We start from the raw sequence: 18,257 nt of genomic DNA on the forward strand, positions 1-18,257 counted from the left end.
ATCAATTTCTCATGTATTTTAGAGCAGGCTATAAGCCAGCAGATCCTGTTCCATGAGAAATGGATCTCCAAACATTAGCTATGTCTACAAGACCATCCTTATTCTGAGCTGAACTTCCTTTCTATAACCTGCCTCCTTGTAATAATGGCAACAAATAAAAATAATGAACACACTGTCAACCAACCTACCCATAAATGCCAATCAACTACATTAATACCCACAGTTATTGGAAAAACACATTTTAGCATGCAGAATGCTGGTCACTTCACCAACAATCCAGTTCAAAGAACCATTCGCCATATACCAGTTCATCCATCACTCACACACACTCATCTTTCCTCACTCAATCAACCAATCACCCTTACAAATGACAGATGAGCCTCTTTAGTTAAATCAACAATGCATTGCCAGAGGATGTGGTAAGAGCGGATAATGTAGCTGGTTTAAAAAAAAGGTTTGGACAAGTTCCTGGAGGAAAAGTCCATAGTCTGCTTTTGAGACAGATGCGGGGAAAGCCACTGCTTGCCCTGGATCAGTGGCATGGAATGTTGCTACTATTTGGGTTTTTGCCAGGTTCAAGTGACTTGGATTGGCTTCCGTGAAGATGGGATACTAGGCTAGATGGACCACTGGACTGACCCATTAAGGCTATTCATATGCTTTTATGTTCTTAAAATAATTTAGTGAGAACCATGAACTTATAATTCTTTAATCTATTTTATGGTTCAAGCCCACAGAAGAAACAGTATTTAAATTATAGATCCACCTTTATAGAAGTTAATCTGATTTTTGCCAAGGCAATAACATGTTAACTTCAATCAGCATTTGTTAATTTATTTTACTACAAGTTTTATGTGCTTGTAAATGAGAGTATGAGGAGAAGCATAATAAAATATAGTAAATATAAAACATATTAAAATGCAATATGCATGAAATTTTATGGAAGGCTATAGAAATAGAGCCAAAATTGCAGTTATTGTGTGACCCATTCGAGAGCTCTTGATTCTGTTTTATTTTCCAAGAAATAAATCACATTGCGGAATACCTTAATCCCCAGATAATGGCTTTCAAAGGGGAGAGAGGAGTGGACTTCTAAGAAATTAAAAAGCAATCATAGCTTATCTTTCCCTCCCTCTCTTTTCCGGAGAGAACACTACAGGATTATAGCATTTCATTCCATAAAAGTTATATCTTGTAAAACTATACGGTGATTTCTAGAGCAGTTGAAACCTGTTTTGTTTGCAAGGATTTACATCTCCTGATACTACTTTAACTGAGGCAGATGTATGATACTACATAACAGCCCTTTAAAATACCAAAGCTCCTGCTCTAGGAGGTTTTTGCAGTAATGTGCAGCCAATTTGTTATCAAGGAGCTCTCAGCTGCTGTGCTTCACTAGGTTTAAAAAAAAAGAAACAGTTTTAATAAAATTCAAGAAGAGTTATGAAGACCCTACAGAATTTTCTGACTGTTCATATCAAAGTTGGATAAATGGGAGAAACATACTTCTGCTATTCTGCAATAAAGACATGGAAAATGGCAGACAAGAACCACAATGATTATGAGGTAGTGCTGAAAAGTTCTCAGCCCAACCAAGAAGAGAATAACATGGATATGGTTCAATCAATGATCTAAAACATTGTAAAAACAGATAATTTCTTTTCTGCAAACTTAACGAAGTAAGGTAACACTCTATATAGCTACAGTGGCAAAACAGCACTTAGAATTTAGGGAGTTGGTTGGTTGGGCTGAGAACTTTTCATCACCCCTTCGTCCATTGTATAAACACCCAGGGCTCTTCCCTTATGACTTTATAGGTCAGACATCCCAGGCAACAGAGGGCAGCACTCTGCTTCTTGAGCCAACCTATCTACTTTCAGGTAGCAAGAAGCAGACGGCTCAGAGCAATGAAAAGGAAATTCACTCTTACCTAATTCATTTCCTTCCCTCCTGTCATTCAGTGACAAGAAGGGGGCTAGTAAGCCTGGAGAGCAAACAGTAGCCATTCTAATTTGACCCTCTTCACTCTTCTTTGAGGAGGGTTGAGGGCTAAATGGACAGCAAAGAATGTGGTTTATGTCTGTGTATTGCAAGTGAGTGATTCTAGCAAGTGGGTGCTCACATTATGCACCAATGAAAATAAATCATTTGAATAATGCATGTGTGTGTGTGTATGTATGTGTGTGCTCCCAAATGATATTATAGAATAGGTTCGCAGCATCATCTAAAAGGGGGTGCCCACTAGTAGAAATATTTTTTTAATTTAGTCGATTTTCTAGCACGTCCTCCCAGAAGAGCCCAGATTAAGTTACCCTTTACCTCCAGATTCTCTATATGATGCCCAGATTTGTGTGCGTGCCCAAGATGCGCAGACAGTTTAATTGAGTAATGAGCCCTTAACTACCAATAATTGGGTTCTAATAACCAATTATTGAAGCTAATTCCTGGCGGAACCGTTATCCGCGCTCTTCAATCTTTCCCTAAGTACAGGAAGAGTCCTATTGGACTGGAAAACAGCTAACATAATTCCACTCCACAAAAAGGGAAGCTGTAAATTACAGACTGGTGAGTCTCACATCGATAGTGAGTAAAATTATGGAAACACTAATCAAACACAAATTAGATATGATCCTGAACGATGAAAATCTACGAGATCCCCATCAACATGGATTTACAAAGGGAAGGTCCTGCCAATCCAATCTGATTGGCTTCTTTGACTGGGTAACAAAAAAGCTGGATATAGGGGAGTCCCTGGACGTCATGTACTTGGACTTCAGAAAGGCTTTGGATAGTGTCCCACATCACAGGTTATTGAGCAAGATGAGTTCGATGGGATTAGGAGAAACGTTAACTTCATGGGTAAAAGACTGGCTCAAAGGTAGACTTCAGAGGGTGGTGGTGAACGGCACTCTCTCAGAAACGTCGGAAGTGATCAGTGAAGTGCCTCAGGGCTCGGTCTTGGGTCCGATCATATTTAATATCTTCATAAGGGACCTGGCTCAGGGGCTTCAAGGGAAAATTACATTATTCGCCGAGGATGCCAAACTATGCAACATAGTAGGCAAAAGCACAGTGCCTGACTGTATGACACAGGAACTACTCTTACTGGAACATTGGTCCTCAACTTGGCAACTAAGTTTTAATGCCAAAAAGTGTAAAGTCATGCACCTTGGCAGCAGAAATCCATGCAGAACTTACACACCAAATGGTGAGACCTTAGCAAGAACTGCAGCAGAACGGGACTTGGGAGTGATCATTAGTGAAGACATGAAGACTGCCAATCAAGTGGAGAAAGCTTCCTCCAAGGCTAGACAAATGATGGGTTGTATCTGAAGAAGTTTCATCAGCTGGAAGCCCGAAGTTATAATGCCGTTATACAGATCCATGGTGAGACCTCATCTAGAATATTGTGTACAATTCTGGAGACCACATTATCAAAAAGATGTGCGGAGAATTGAGTCGGTTCAGCGAATGGCCACCAGGATGGTCTCAGGACTCAAGGATCTCACGTATGAGGAACGGCTGGATAAGTTGCAGCTATACTCACTCGAGGAACGTAGAGAGAGGGGAGACATGATCGAGATGTTCAAATATGTCACGGGCCGTATTGAGGTAGAAGAGGATATCTTTTTTCTTAAAGGACCTACGGGGACAAGAGGAGATCCGTTGAAACTCAGAGGTGGGAGATTTCATAGTGACACCAGGAAGTATTTCTGCACTGAAAGGGTGGTTGATCATTGGAATAGTCTTCCACTGCAGGTAATTGAGGCCAGCAGCATGCTGCATTTTAAGAGAAAATGGGATAAGCATGTGGGATCACTTCAAGGAAGAAATTAAGGGGGGGGGTCATTTTATTTTTTCTTCTATCTCTACCTTTCACTTCTTTATTACCCTCCAGGTACTTTAGTTAGATTGTGAGCCTTCGGGACAGTAAGGGAATTTTTTAAGTACCTTTCTTATTTATAATCTTAATGTAGATTTTCTGTAAACCGCTTAGAACCTAACGGATGTAGCGGTATATAAGAAATAAATTACATTACATTACATTAGAGTGGGCAGATTTGTTGGGCCGTGGCCCTTTTCTGCTGTCATTTTCTATGTTTCTATTAGCACTCATTAAAAACTGTATATGCATCTGGCTGCACTATTCTATAAGGCAGTGTCCAGCAAACTTTTCTTTTTGCTCTGGCACACTAATGGAGCAAATGCTTTTCTGTGGTACACACACAAAAAAGAAAACGTAGATTCGCCCTGTCCCTCCCACAACCACACCCTGTTTCACCCCAGCCCCACCCCTGCATGAACTTCGTCTCATCTTCTCTGAGCTCGGGACCATATCTAGAGGGCCTCCGAGCATGCGTGGAAGTCGACGCAAAGGCACGCATGCATATGTGTGATATCATCACATAGACTGCACATGCTCGGAGGCCCTCTAGACACGTCCTCGAGCTCAGGGAAGAGAGATGAGGTTCGTGTGGGGCTGGAGAGGAGGTGAGGTGCCAGCGCTGGCAGTGACAGACACGCGCATGTCATCTGTTCTTGAATCCCTGGCGGCACACCTGGAATCTCTTTGCGGCACACAGTTTGCAATATACTGCTTTAAGGCGTGGTATATAACTGAAAAGGGGCCATGGGCATGTCAGGGGTATTCTCAATACAGCCGAAGGGGCATTATAGAATATGTCCACAGTGCACCTAACTTAGGTACTAGTGTCTACACCAGGTTTCAGCAGGCGTTACGTCTGGTAGTCAAAGTTTATCATGGGAATCGGCGTTAAGCACAATACTAGCTCCAATTTTTTTCCGGCACTGAATTTTGAGCACAGTTTATAGAATCCCCTCCTTAGTGTTTATTTCCACACTAGCAATTTTATAGCTGGCATAAGCTCTTACCCCCTCTTTTACGAATGCATAGCGTGGGTTTTAGCGCTGGCAACTGCTCATAGGAATTCTATGAGCATCAGAGCAGTTACTGCCACTGCCGGCGCTAAAACCCATGCTATGTGTTCATAAAAGAGGGGGTTAGTGCAGTTTTGGTACAGAAGATTTGTTATTTAGACTGTGAATATGCTATTGGCTAAATTTTTTTGAGCCTATTTTATAAAAGCATATAAGCATCTATGTTGTTTTTATGAAATATATTAAATATCCTAAAACCATCTGTATGGTATATCTCTTAAAAATGTAGATATGTTATTTTAACAAGGGTGATGAGCCTCAGAATATGGAGTCTTGTTCCCAATTCGGTTCATATCGTGAAAGACTTTCACTTACTCCTGTTCACGTCATGGGTTTCCACCCCCCCCTTCCTTATACTCATACAATTATGATTTATTTTAAATTATTTTTATTAAACAAATATTTTCTGAAAAAAATCTTCTCTAAAAAGGCAGATTCTTCCGTTTTTCTTGTTTCTGTCTAACCGTCTTAATCACTTATTTTCCACTCTTATTGCACCATACAGACTATTTCAAAAGGGAAACAATGTCTTTGTGAAATATACATTATGAAATAGATTCTTTTGACATTTTTAGGCACCGTGTTACTGGCCTCAACTACCTGACGTGGAAGACCATTCCATCGATCAACCACTCTTTCGGTGAAGAAGTATTTCCTGATGTCACCCTTGAGTTTGAGCGGATGCCCTCTGGTTGCCGTGGAACCCGTAAGGAAGAAGAGATCTTCCTCCACCTCAATACGGCCCGTAAGATATTTAAATGTCTATCATGTCACCCCTTTCTCTGCGTTCTTCGAGAGAATATAACTGCAGCCTGCTTAGACGTTCTTCATATGGGAGATCCTTAAGTCCTGAGACCATCTTAGTGGCTATACGCTGAACCGACTCCATTCTCTTCACATCCTTTTGATAATGTGGCCTCCAAAACTGAACACAGTACTCCAGATGAGGTCTCACCATCGACCTGTACAACGGCATTATGACTTCAGGCTTACGGCTGATAAAACTTCTCCGGATGCAACCTAGCATTTGTTTAGCCTTGGCTGAAGCTTTCTCCACCTGATTGGCAGTTTTCATATTTTCACTAATGATTACACCCAGGTCTCTTTCTGCAATGGTTCTTGTTAAGTTTTCACCATTCAGGGTGTATGTTCTGCAGGGGTTATTGCTACCAAGGTGCAACACCTTACACTTTTTGGCATTAAAACTCAGTTGAATCCTTTTGAATCCTTTTCTTCCTTTTGAAAAAGAAAGCTTGAAACACAGCCTGTGTCAAGGAAGAAGGAAGGAGGAAGAATGAGTTAAGAATGAGTTAAGAAGAATGTTCATGACTCTGATTTTAGAACTGCCCCTCTTGCTCGTGGGCTTCTTGACTGTGAACTTCTGGTGTATCCGTGGTGGTCCCTTACCTTATGTCAAAGACTTTAGTATACAGGATTTTCAGTCCTAGGATTCTAAGGACTTTATTTCTTTCTTTGGTTCTTTTTTTGGACTTGTTTTGCTTTCAGGACATTTGCTTTAAACTTTTTTTGTTCGGATTTTGTCTGAACTTGTTTTCACTTTTTACCTGATTGAACTTTTTATTTTTGCACGATATTTTCACTTGATTGTTAGGTGACCCTTTCATGTGCTTTTTCTGCTTGTGTTTGCTCTGTATGTAACTGTTATTGAATGTAATCGTTTTTGCAGCTTTTAAGCTGTTATGCTACCATACATGTTTGTTTTATACATTTAATATTGTATCTATTCATCCTACTATTGATGCTTTTGTTTCTGAGCACTCTTCTTGGTTTATATAGATGATATTTTCTAGATTTAATAGTGTTCAAAGGGTGGAAACTTTTGCTATTGGGATCCCTTTTTCATTCATGATCATGAAGCTTACAATTTTTGCTAGTGGGGCTTGAGTCTTTTATATATCTTTATACTGATTTTATAATAGTCTTATTAAGTTAATGATACTTTTCATATTATAATATCTCTGAAATGAATAAAGTTTTGTAAATTGTTTATAAGTCTATTTCTGACATTTATACTTTTTTGCTTTTCCATGTTTAATATTGCATTATTTTGACGTTATTGAATGTGAGGGGCTTATTTTTGATTCGACTAGTTTTTGCCCTTCTTATTTGTATACTAATTTTTTCTCTCTTTTTCTTGGTTGATTAAAACTCAGTTGCCAAGTATAAGTAAAAGTAGGTCCTGCCTCATAGTGTCTGGCACGGTTGCGCTGTCAGGCTCGGTTGCGCTGCCCACAATGTTGCATAGTTTAGGGTCATCTGCAAATAACGCAATTTTACCTCGAAGTCCCTGAGGTAGATCCCTTACAAATATATTAAATAGTATCGGACCCAAAACCGAGCCCTGTGGCACTCCACTGGTCACTTCCTCCATTTCCGAGGGAATACCATTTACTACCACACTCTGAAGTCTGCCACGAAGCCAGTCTTTAACCCATGCAGTCAATGTATCTCTCAGACCCATTGTATTCATCTTGTTTAATAACCTACGGTGTGAGACATTATCAAAAGCTCTACTGAAGTCTGAATACACGATATCCAGGGATTGTCCCCCATCCAGTTGTTTCGTTACCCAGTCAAAGAAGCTTATCACATTGGTTTGACAAGACCTTCCCTTTGTAAATCCATGCTGGTGGGGATCCCTCAGTCTTTCGTCGTCCAGAAAAGTATCCAATCTGTTTTTAATCAACGTTTCCATAAGTTTACACACTATTGATGCAAGACTCACCGGTCTGTAATTTTCAGCCTCCAACTTGCTTCCCTTTTTGTGAAGCGGAATGATGTTAGCAGTTTTCCAGTCCAATGGGACTTTTCCCTTGCTTAGGGAAAGATTGAAAAGCGCGGCTAACGGTTCCGCCAGGACATCTCTTAATTCCCAAAGTACTCTGGGGTGTAGATTATCCGGCCCCATGGCTTTGTTTACTTTTAGCTTCGATAGTTAGTGATAGACATTGCTCTCGGTAAATGGGCTGTCAGAACAAGCTCCGAACCACCTAGGGAGGAGCGATGACAAATCGGCCGAAGCCTTGGGGGCCAATCGGCTAGGCGCAGGGGGGGGGGGGAAGGGGGGTAGGATAGATTAGGGTGAGCGGAGGGGAGGTCGCCCCTTTCGATCCGGCTTCACATGAGGCGGACGCGGCTTCCCTCCCGCTCACCCTCGACTGCACAGGCCGGCAGCAACGGGCTTTGCCGTCGTCTTCGCTTGCAGGGATTTGGGTGGCTGGTCGCCACGGAGGGAGGTTCTCTCTCTGGCTCTGTGCATTGGGGTGGGCGGAGTGCGGCCGTGTCTTGGTGGCCCCGACGGCCCAGGCGTTGCCAGTGGACCGGCGGGTGGGGGCGCTGGGGGCCTCGGCGGGGATGGGCCGCTGCACGGGCGGCCTGGGCGCGTGGCCGGGAGCTCCCGTCTGCGGCTCCTTTTCGCCGAGTGTCCTCTCTTGCTGCGTGCGCTCTCTCCGTCCGGGTGCGCGCACGGGGCGGACGCGACTTCCTTCCCGCTCACTCTCAAAAAAAAAAAAAAAAAAAAAAAAAAAAAAAAAAAAAAATAAGGCATTGGGTTCCTCACCTCGTTTGTTGCCCTCTCTGGCTCTGTGCCTTGCGGTGGGCGGGGGGACGGCCGCGGCTTCGGGGTCCCAGCGGCCCGGGCGCTGTGAGGGGACCTGCGGGTGTGAGCGCTGGGGGCTGCTGCACGGGCAGCGTTGCGGGCCCGTCTGTGCCGCGAGGGGGGGATTTGCCTCTGTTGCCGGGGGCGCCGGGAGCGGCAGCCAACTGCTCGTCCCGACGCGGCCGGTTTTAGCTGCGCGGCCCATCTCCTGCTGCGGCGAGGCGGCGGTCCCTGGCGCCATCCCTCCCGCGATGCGTGGCTATCTTCCTTCCCCTCCCTGAACAATCCGGCGGTGGGGAAAGGGGGGATAGGGGTCTCCTGCCACGCGGGGCCCATTGCAGCAGCGTCCTTCCCCTCCCTAAGCACTCCGGCGGTGGGGGAAGGGGATTGGGGTCGCTGCCTCCCAGCTGCCATGCTCCCACCCCGAACCAGGCATCATGGCAGCCTGCGGCCGCACTGGGCCGCGTGGCATCCCGACTACGACCGGCCGCTAACGGTTGCTGTCCGTGCCCTGGGCCCATGGCTGGGGCGTTGTACGCGGCGGTATGGCCCGACGGGGGCCCATTGCGGATCGGGTGTGGTTCGGAGCTTAAAAGCAATTGGAAGAGGGGTCCTTTTATTTGGTGCATCAGTATTTCTTAGTTACTCGTGCTGATTATAGCATAGTACCATTTTCAAAAAAAAAAAAATTTTTCTCCATGATGAACTGAACAGAATTAGGAGAAAAATAATGTTTCTATGTTCAAATGTTTAATTTTCTTCATTTCTCTTTCTGCGTTCTCTTCTTCAGTATAAACTATGCAGGAATCATACTTCTTAACAGAGCTCCAGTGTCTTAATTACCCCAAATAAAGAACGTATAATCTAATCATTAATCAGATTTAACAAAAATGCTAATTAACCCAAACATGACTAATGTTATTAAACTGAAACTGTTACAGCCACCGTGTGGCTTGAAACTTCCTCAGAAAGGGACAGAGCTTCAATTGAACTAATTTCAGTTCATCCTTACCCTGATTACTTCCTACAAACTAATACGAGGGCGAATCAAAAATTAAAGGCAATTGTTAAATTACGCAAGAACCGGAACATATGTACTCGCACGTTGCCTGTCGGATTGTTTATCCACGCTCGGTATAGCACTCGGAGTTTAGTCATGTGGCAGCCGCGAGGTCAGAAACATAGGCGCTCCTTTGCAAGATTACACCATCGAAGAACAGCGTACAGTAGTGCGCTTTTCTTTGGACAGAGGGAGTAAAACCTGTGGAAATGCACCATTGGATATTGACTCAGTCTGGACGTAACACCAGGAATCTACCTGTGTCCGACGAGGCAGATGACGGTTGACCGCTTTGGGCACCCGCCCAGGGTCTCAGTGGCAGCCATGAGCTGTTCCTCCAGGAACTTGTCCTAATTTTCTTTTAACTATAGAAAAGTGCATTTGCATTTCTACCTGGGTCCGACGAGGCAGATGGCGGGTGACCGCTCCGGGCACCCGGGAGGCTGCCAGCCACGGCCACATGTCTCGGCACGGCCATCGCTGCGGTTTCTGCAGGGAGGGATCGACAAATTTAATTATCTTGACAATTCCCTGCATTCGGATTCCCCTATTGCTATCTGAGTGTAATTCTCTGCATTCTGTGCTTTCCTTATTGCTACCTGAGTCTACTTCTCGGCTGCAATGTGCTGGGCAAAATATAAGACCTTGCCTTCAGGGCTGTGCTAGATGAGGAAGTTATGCTTCACGGGTTATTTCGAGTCTTCCCATCTATCCAATCAGCTAATTTTAATGATCCGATAATTCTTATCCTTGGGATGAGAAATATTAAAAGCATTTATCTTTCCAGTTATTCCAATTAATGAGACAGCGATGACACTGGACTCATCACATTTCTTCATTCAATGAATTTTCTTTAACTATAAATTTCTTATTTCCGGGAATTATCTTTAGTGATAAATTTCTTATTTCCGAGAATTTAACTAGAACTTGCAATAGGGAATAGCTGTGGCAACTGGATTTGACTGCCGACAACCTACAAATGTACTGTTTTTTCCTTATTAATTTCTGCTATATAACTTTACCTCATAAAACAAGGAAGACACTAGTTGGAGGCCGCTCTGTTTTCCTTTGACATGACATGCTGATATACAATCATGTTCCACTCTCCTTATGCCGGTACTTACTGTATCATTCTATAAGTATTTCTCGACAGCACAAGTCACGATCCATGCCGCCGTGCCGAAGAAGCCACCAGCACCAAAGAGGCGCTACCACCGCGGCTTCTACGGCCGCACATCTCAGCTGGAGCTCAGCACCGCCCGCAATTTTAACCCCACTAAGCTAGAGGGCAAATGAGATAGTCCAATTGCTTAGCCTAGGATAGGATCTCCCGAGATTGGGGCAGCATCCACTCGGCGGGAACTTCGATTCACAGGTCCTGCCCTTAGACTTCGATTCATGGATCCGATGTATACTACTGTACAACACTGGCTTCATTCGAGAGCACAGAGACCACATCAGCTGACCTCTGGAATCCTGTACAAGCAGCGGCAATGCGATAATCAGCATCTGGGAGGTAAGTCCGATACATGAAGGGACATGGCTTTATCGGCCCTTACATTGGGGTGTACAACACAACAATAAATTAATATAAATTCACAAATCATTTTAATTTACCTTAAAGGGCCTACTATCGCTTTATCCATTTAACGACTTACATAAGACCTTCATTAAGAAGGTTTACGTTACCTCAACAGCATAGTTTGATATCTACACACTGATCCAGATATTTTACATTGGAGCCTCTGTGCATTGCTAGGCTCATCAGTACATTGGATACGCTCCTCGGTAATTCTCTGTGCATAGCTAGGCTCATCAGTACATTGGATATGCTCCTCTGATATGCTCCCCTGTACATCGCTAGGCTCATCAGTACATTGGTTATGCTCCCTTGTGCATTGGCGAAGCTTATCAGTACAGGGGATATCAGTACATGCTCATCGGTACATTGCCTAGGCTTATCAGTACATTGGATAGGCTGCTAGACTTATCCGTACATTGAATGCTCCTCTATACATCGTCTAAGTTCATCAGTATATGGGATATGCTCCTCTAGGTTCATCAGTACATTGGATATGCTCCTCTGTACATTGGCTAGGTTCGTCAGTACATTGGATATGCTCCTCTGTATCAGGACATCGGGTATGCTCCTCTGTACATTGGCTAGGCTCATCAGTACATGGGATATGCTCCTCGGTACATTGGCTAGGCTTATCAGTACAGGGGATATGCTCCTCGGTATATTGGCTAGTCTTATCAGTACATTGTACTCTGGATCCTCTGTACATCGCTAGGCTCATCAGTACATTAGATATACTCCTCTGTACATTTGCTAGGCTCCCCTGTACATTAGGTAGGCAGCACATTGGATACGCTCCCCCGTACATTGGCTAGGCTTATCAGTACATTGGATATGCTCCTCTATCAGTACATTGGATATCCTCCTCTGTACATTGGCTAGGCCACATTGCATGTGCTCCTCGGTATCAGTACATTGGATATACTCCTCGGTATATGCTCCTCTATCAGTACATTGGATATGCTCCTCTGTACATTGGCTAAGCTTATCAGTACATTGGAGGTGCTCCTCTGTATCGGTACATTGGATATGCTCCTCTGTACATTGCCTAGGCTTATCAGCGCATTGCAGGTGCTCCTCTGTACATTGGCTAAGCTTATCAGTACATGGGATGTGCTCCTCTGTATCGGTACACTAGATATACTCCTCTGTACATTGGCTAGGCTTATCAGTACATTGGATACGCTCCTCTGTACATTGGCTAGGCTTATCAGCGCATTGCATGTGCTAGGCTTATCAGTACATCGAATAGGCTCCTCTGTGCATTGGATACGCTCCTCTGTACATTGGCTAGGCTTATCAGCACATTGCATGTGCTCCTCGGTACATTGGCAACGCTTATCAGCACATTGCATGTGCTCCTCGGTACATCAGCACATTTATCAGCACATGGCATGTGCTCCTCGGTACATTGGCAACGCTTATCAGCACATTGCATGTGCTCCGCGGTACATCGGCAACGCTTATCAGCACATTGCATGTGCTCCTCGGTACATCAGCACATTGCATGTGCTCCTCTGTACAGTAGCAATGCTTATCAGCACATGGCATGTGCTCCTTGGTACATTGGCAACGCTTATCAGCACATTGCACGTGCTCCTCGGTACATCAGCACATTGCATGTGCTCCGCTGTACAGTGGCAACGCTTATCAGCACATGGCATGTGCTCCTCGGTACATTGGCAACGCTTATCAGCACATCGCAAATGCTCTACATTGGCTTATTACAGCAGAGGCTTCCACGGCCTCAACTGCAGCGGCAGCTTCTACGGCAGCACAATATCAGCAATATACAGCAGCAGAGGCTTCCACGGCCTCAACTGCAGCGGCAGCTTCTACGGCAGCACAATATCAGCAATATACAACAGCAGAGGCTTCCACGGCCTCAACTGCAGCGGCAGCTTCTACGGCAGCACAATATCAGCAATATACAACAGCAGAGGCTTCCACGGCCTCAACTGCAGCGGCAGCTTCTACGGCAGCACAATATCAGCAATATACAACAGCAGAGGCTTCCACGGCCTCAACTGCAGCGCCAGCTTCTACGGCAGCACAATATCAGCAATACAACATCAGCGGCTCTAACAGCAGGGGCTTCCACGGCCACCGGTACATTGGCAACGCTTATCAGCACATTGCATGTGCTCCTTGGTACATCAGCAACGCTTATCAGCACATTGCATGCTCGGTACATCAGCACATTGCATGTGCTCCGCTGTACAGTGGCAACGCTTATCAACGCTTATCAGCATATCGCAAATGCTCTACATTGGCTTATTACAGCAGAGGCTTCCACGGCCTCAACTGCAGCGGCAGCTTCTACGGCAGCACAATATCAGCAACTGCAGCGCCAGCTTCTACGGCAGCACAATATCAGCAATACAACATCAGCGGCTCTAACAGCAGGGGCTTCCACGGCCACCGGTACATTGGCAACGCTTATCAGCACATTGCATGTGCTCCTTGGTACATCAGCAACGCTTATCAGCACATTGCATGCTCGGTACATCAGCACATTGCATGTGCTCCGCTGTACAGTGGCAACGCTTATCAACGCTTATCAGCATATCGCAAATGCTCTACATTGGCTTATTACAGCAGAGGCTTCCACGGCCTCAACTGCAGCGGCAGCTTCTACGGCAGCACAATATCAGCAACTGCAGCGCCAGCTTCTACGGCAGCACAATATCAGCAATACAACATCAGCGGCTCTAACAGCAGGGGCTTCCACGGCCACCGGTACATTGGCAACGCTTATCAGCACATTGCATGTGCTCCTTGGTACATCAGCAACGCTTATCAGCACATTGCATGCTCGGTACATCAGCACATTGCATGTGCTCCGCTGTACAGTGGCAACGCTTATCAACGCTTATCAGCATATCGCAAATGCTCTACATTGGCTTATTACAGCAGAGGCTTCCACGGCCTCAACTGCAGCGGCAGCTTCTACGGCAGCACAATATCAGCAACTGCAGCGCCAGCTTCTACGGCAGCACAATATCAGCAATACAACATCAGCGGCTCTAACAGCAGGGGCTTCCACGGCCACCGGTACATTGGCAACGCTTATCAGCACATTGCATGTGCTCCTCGGTACATTGGCAATGCTTATCAGCACATTGCATGTGCTCCTCGGTACATTGGCAACGCTTATCAGCACATCGCATGTGCTCTACATTGGCTAGGCTTATCAGTACATAGCATGTCCTCCTCGGTACATTTGCTAGGCTCCTACATTGGCTAGGCTCATCAGTACAGGGCCATATATATATGGTGGGTTGCATACATAACTTGAGTAAGCGGAGACAATGAAGTTATATCAGTTGATGAAGTTTTGCAAATATCAGTTGATGAAACCCGTGCAGTGGGTTGAGTATATTTCATTACACTGAGGCGATTCAGTACGAAAAGTTATCAGTACCTTTGCATACCCATGCAGTGGGTAGCATATAGGCCGCAGCTACAGCACTTGGGGGGAACCCGCGATAAGCGAGGTTTCGCTATCCCGGGTAGTGGAGGGTAAGCACAGCATATGAGTCAACGACATACACCTTTACATTGCTTAGGAAATTGGGCATGTCACCTTGCTTGGACGGCAGGGAGGCCAGGCCCTGATCTTCACAGCAACGTACTGCTGATGAGAGGACAGGCTTTGTTTACTTTTAGCTTCGATAGTTAGTGATAGACATTGCTCTCGGTAAATGGGCTGTCATAGTTCTTAATCTACGGCTTTCTCCATTTCTTTCATCTCAGTTATGGCACATTTGTGTTTATTCTATATGTTTGACTTTGCCACTACTGTAGCTGCTATCACCTCCCCTGAAAGTCTTTCCAGGCGTCCATTGGCACTATTTCAATGGAAAAAATAAATCCCTCACACTCCTTTTTAGCTTTTCTCTCCTTTAGATTCATATGGTGATTTACTATCCTTGAACTTTTTTCTTTTAATGTAAAATGCTGCCATCTGGTTTGCAGCAATAGCCTGCTAGATAGTTGGAAATGTGTCAATGTTTCAGCTGCCCCTTGTAACTAACACATCACCTAATCTACATACAGTGATACCATACCATAGCCAACTGTCCTTTCTTTGTCATTTGTATAAATGTTAAATAAGAAATCCCTGTACAAACATATATGATATCATTTAAAACTTGAGTCAATGGAGAATGCTGTAAGGTCTAGAAACCTAAGAATGATAAATTTCCACAAAACTCATTTAATCTCTCCTAAGATTATTTTTCAAAAGTATCTCAAGGAGATTTGGGGTGTGGAAAATTCTGATACAATGCCTGTCACTTCTCTTTATTATATACCTGTTAAACAAAAAAGTTCCAACCCAGGAAGGAATGGACCACTTGGAATCTATTGATATAGGCTTGGGGTTTCTTAAAGATTCTCAAGATTCAATACAGTCTAGAACCACTCTTCTGGTAACTTGTTTGAGTGAGAGTGATAAACTACTGATTATGAAATTATATTTAAAAAATAAAAGTGCTTTATTCTGTGGTTCTAAGATGCAGATATTTCCTGATGTGGCAAGATCAACTCAATTCAGAAGGAAGGGGTTTTTAGCCTTAAAACTTTGAGTTGTGAAATCTGGAGCCACATTTTTCTTGAAGTTCCCCTGTAAATGTTTGGTAAATTTTCAAAACAAAGATTATATTTTTGGGGATCCTGATCAGTTAATACAATTTCATGAAGGAAAATGATTTCTTAAAGCTTAAGTTAACTAATTTCTATTAGAGGAGTTTATTATTGAAAATTTGCCTGTAGAATTTAAGGAAAAAGTACCGTATTTTTAGCTCCATGAGATGCACTTTTTCCACCCCCCAAAAAGAGGGTGGAAAAGGGGGTGCGTCTTATGGAGCAAATACACCTACGCCCTCCCCCCCGGTGTTCTGCTGCTACTTATCGCCCCCCGCCATTGCTGGTGTTGGTCGCCACCCTCTTACCTGCTTGCCACCACAGGAAAGGAAGAGAAGGGCCGGCGGCGTGCAATCGGGCCCACAAGTCTTGCCCCGACGTCAATTCTGACATCGGGGGAAGGTTTGTGGGCCCAATTGCACGCCGCCGACCCTTCCCTTTGTGGAGTTGCGGCAGCAGTGGGCAAGCAGTGGACCAGGGAGAAGGAATCGATGCAGCAGGGAGGAAGGCAGGCAGGCCTCAGTGTGGGAGGGAGGCAGACTTGGGTGCGGAAGGGAGTGAGGGAGGGAGGCAGGCAGGCTTCGGTGTGAGAGGGAGGAAGGACAAAGGCTGGAAGGCAGGGAAGGTGAGGGGGCAAGAACTTGTAACATAGGAAGGAAGGAAGGAGAGAGAGAGAGGAAATAGAAAGAGAAAATTGTTGGGCCTAAGGAAATAAGGAAAGAAAGAACTAATGAAAGAAAGAAAGAACCGAAAGAAAGAACTAATGAAAGAAAGAACTATCTAGTGAAACTAGAAATCACCAGACAACAAAGGTAGGATTTCAATTCAGTGATCAAAATCTGTCTGCTGTAGTATATTTGTCTATTTTTCTAGGGGGCTGGGTTTAGAGGCACAATTTGGTTCAGAATATATTTTTCTTGGTTTTTCCTCCTCTAAATCTAAGGTGTGTCTAATGGTCAGGTGCATCTTATGGAGAAAAAATATTGTATCTCTTTCCTTTTATATTTATTTCTCATATATTATTACACTCATCTCCCTTTAATGTGGCTTGATGGATTTTCCTACTTTGTTTTATTTTATTTAGATTGTAATTTCTTTGATTTCCATATCCTGTATATGCTTTTGTAAACATTTATTGAAAATTATAATTAAAAAAAACAAAAAAACCCCAAACCATATATGATTATGCTCATTGGGGAAGAGTTCCATTGGCAGAAGAGGAAATGAACACAGTAAATCCCCGTGAATTTGCGGTTCGTGAATCGCGGACTCAGTCTTTCATGGTATTTTCCAACTAAAGTCAGGCTTCACCAATCAGGAACTGCTTTGACATGCCAGATAGCATGTCAAAGCAGCTCCTTCTTTTTTTTTGTAATCATTTTTTATTAACGAGTCAACAAGAGAAACAGACAGCTTGCATAATACAAGCAAGCACACAATATCAAACTAAAGAATCTTACATCGATCATCACCAAGAAACTTAATACAGCAAGAAGATATGGTGTAGCCTGACTAGTTTCCAGAAGAGGTGGTTGAAAAATATAAGAATGATCTCGCACCCAATTTTCAGCACCTGCCGGCGCCCCAGCTGCCCTCTCCTGCTTCCGATCCGCTCCAAAACCACATTTGCAGATTTTCAAAATTTGCTGGTATTCCTGGAATGGAACCCTCCTCCCCTCCCCCCCCCCCCCCCCCGTGATTGTTGAGGGAGTACTGTATGTCCTTTTATAGTTTTTTTTTAAAGTTACTTTTCTTGAGGAAGAAATGTAAGTGAATAAAGTATAGATTCCATGCCTATAACCATCCCAATTCCCAGGAGGGCTAATGCCCATTGGTCCATGGAGGCATTTATGAGGGTGGTTTGAAAAGCTTGGCAAAAAAGCAAGTTAAACAACGTAGTCTCCGAATTTCCAGTTTTTTTTGTATCATAGGAAAAAGCTTACAAAAAAACCCTGGAAATTTGTTGGACTAAGGCCCAGATTCTGTAACCGGTGCCATGATAGGCAGCTGCCTTAAAAGCAGCCACTGATTGTGTGTCAATCATGCAACAGCGCTGGGTACAGAATCGCATCGCTGGCAAAAATAGGTAACAGAAATGTAGGCAAGGGTTTTTCTGATCTACATTTCTGGTGCCTATCTATGATGTGAATCACTCCTACAGAGGCACTTTAGGTCACCTATCACTTTCGGTGTTAACCATGCCCACAGTGGTGTTCAGCGGCCTAAAGTACATCTGTAGGTGTGATTCCAGTGCCAATTTTTAGGTGCTGGTAGGCGCCTTACAACTCAGTTAAACGCCTTTTGAATGGCATTTTTAACTGAGTTTGGACATATACTGGCGTCTAACAAAATTAGCACTGGTTCAAGAATCTGGGTCTAAGTGTATAGCCCTT

The 18,257-nt window shown here is 44.2% G+C and overlaps 1 protein-coding gene across 10 annotated transcripts in view; it reads right to left on the bottom strand.

The window, feature by feature from the left end:
- The window catches only part of SNTG1 (syntrophin gamma 1), a 1,000,749-nt gene that overhangs the window by 471,688 nt on the left and 510,804 nt on the right, over positions 1 to 18,257 (bottom strand). The gene's annotated exons all lie outside the window — the stretch shown is intronic.

This window comes from Geotrypetes seraphini, chromosome 2, assembly GCF_902459505.1.
Source record: "Geotrypetes seraphini chromosome 2, aGeoSer1.1, whole genome shotgun sequence".
Lineage (NCBI taxonomy): Eukaryota > Metazoa > Chordata > Amphibia > Gymnophiona > Dermophiidae > Geotrypetes > Geotrypetes seraphini.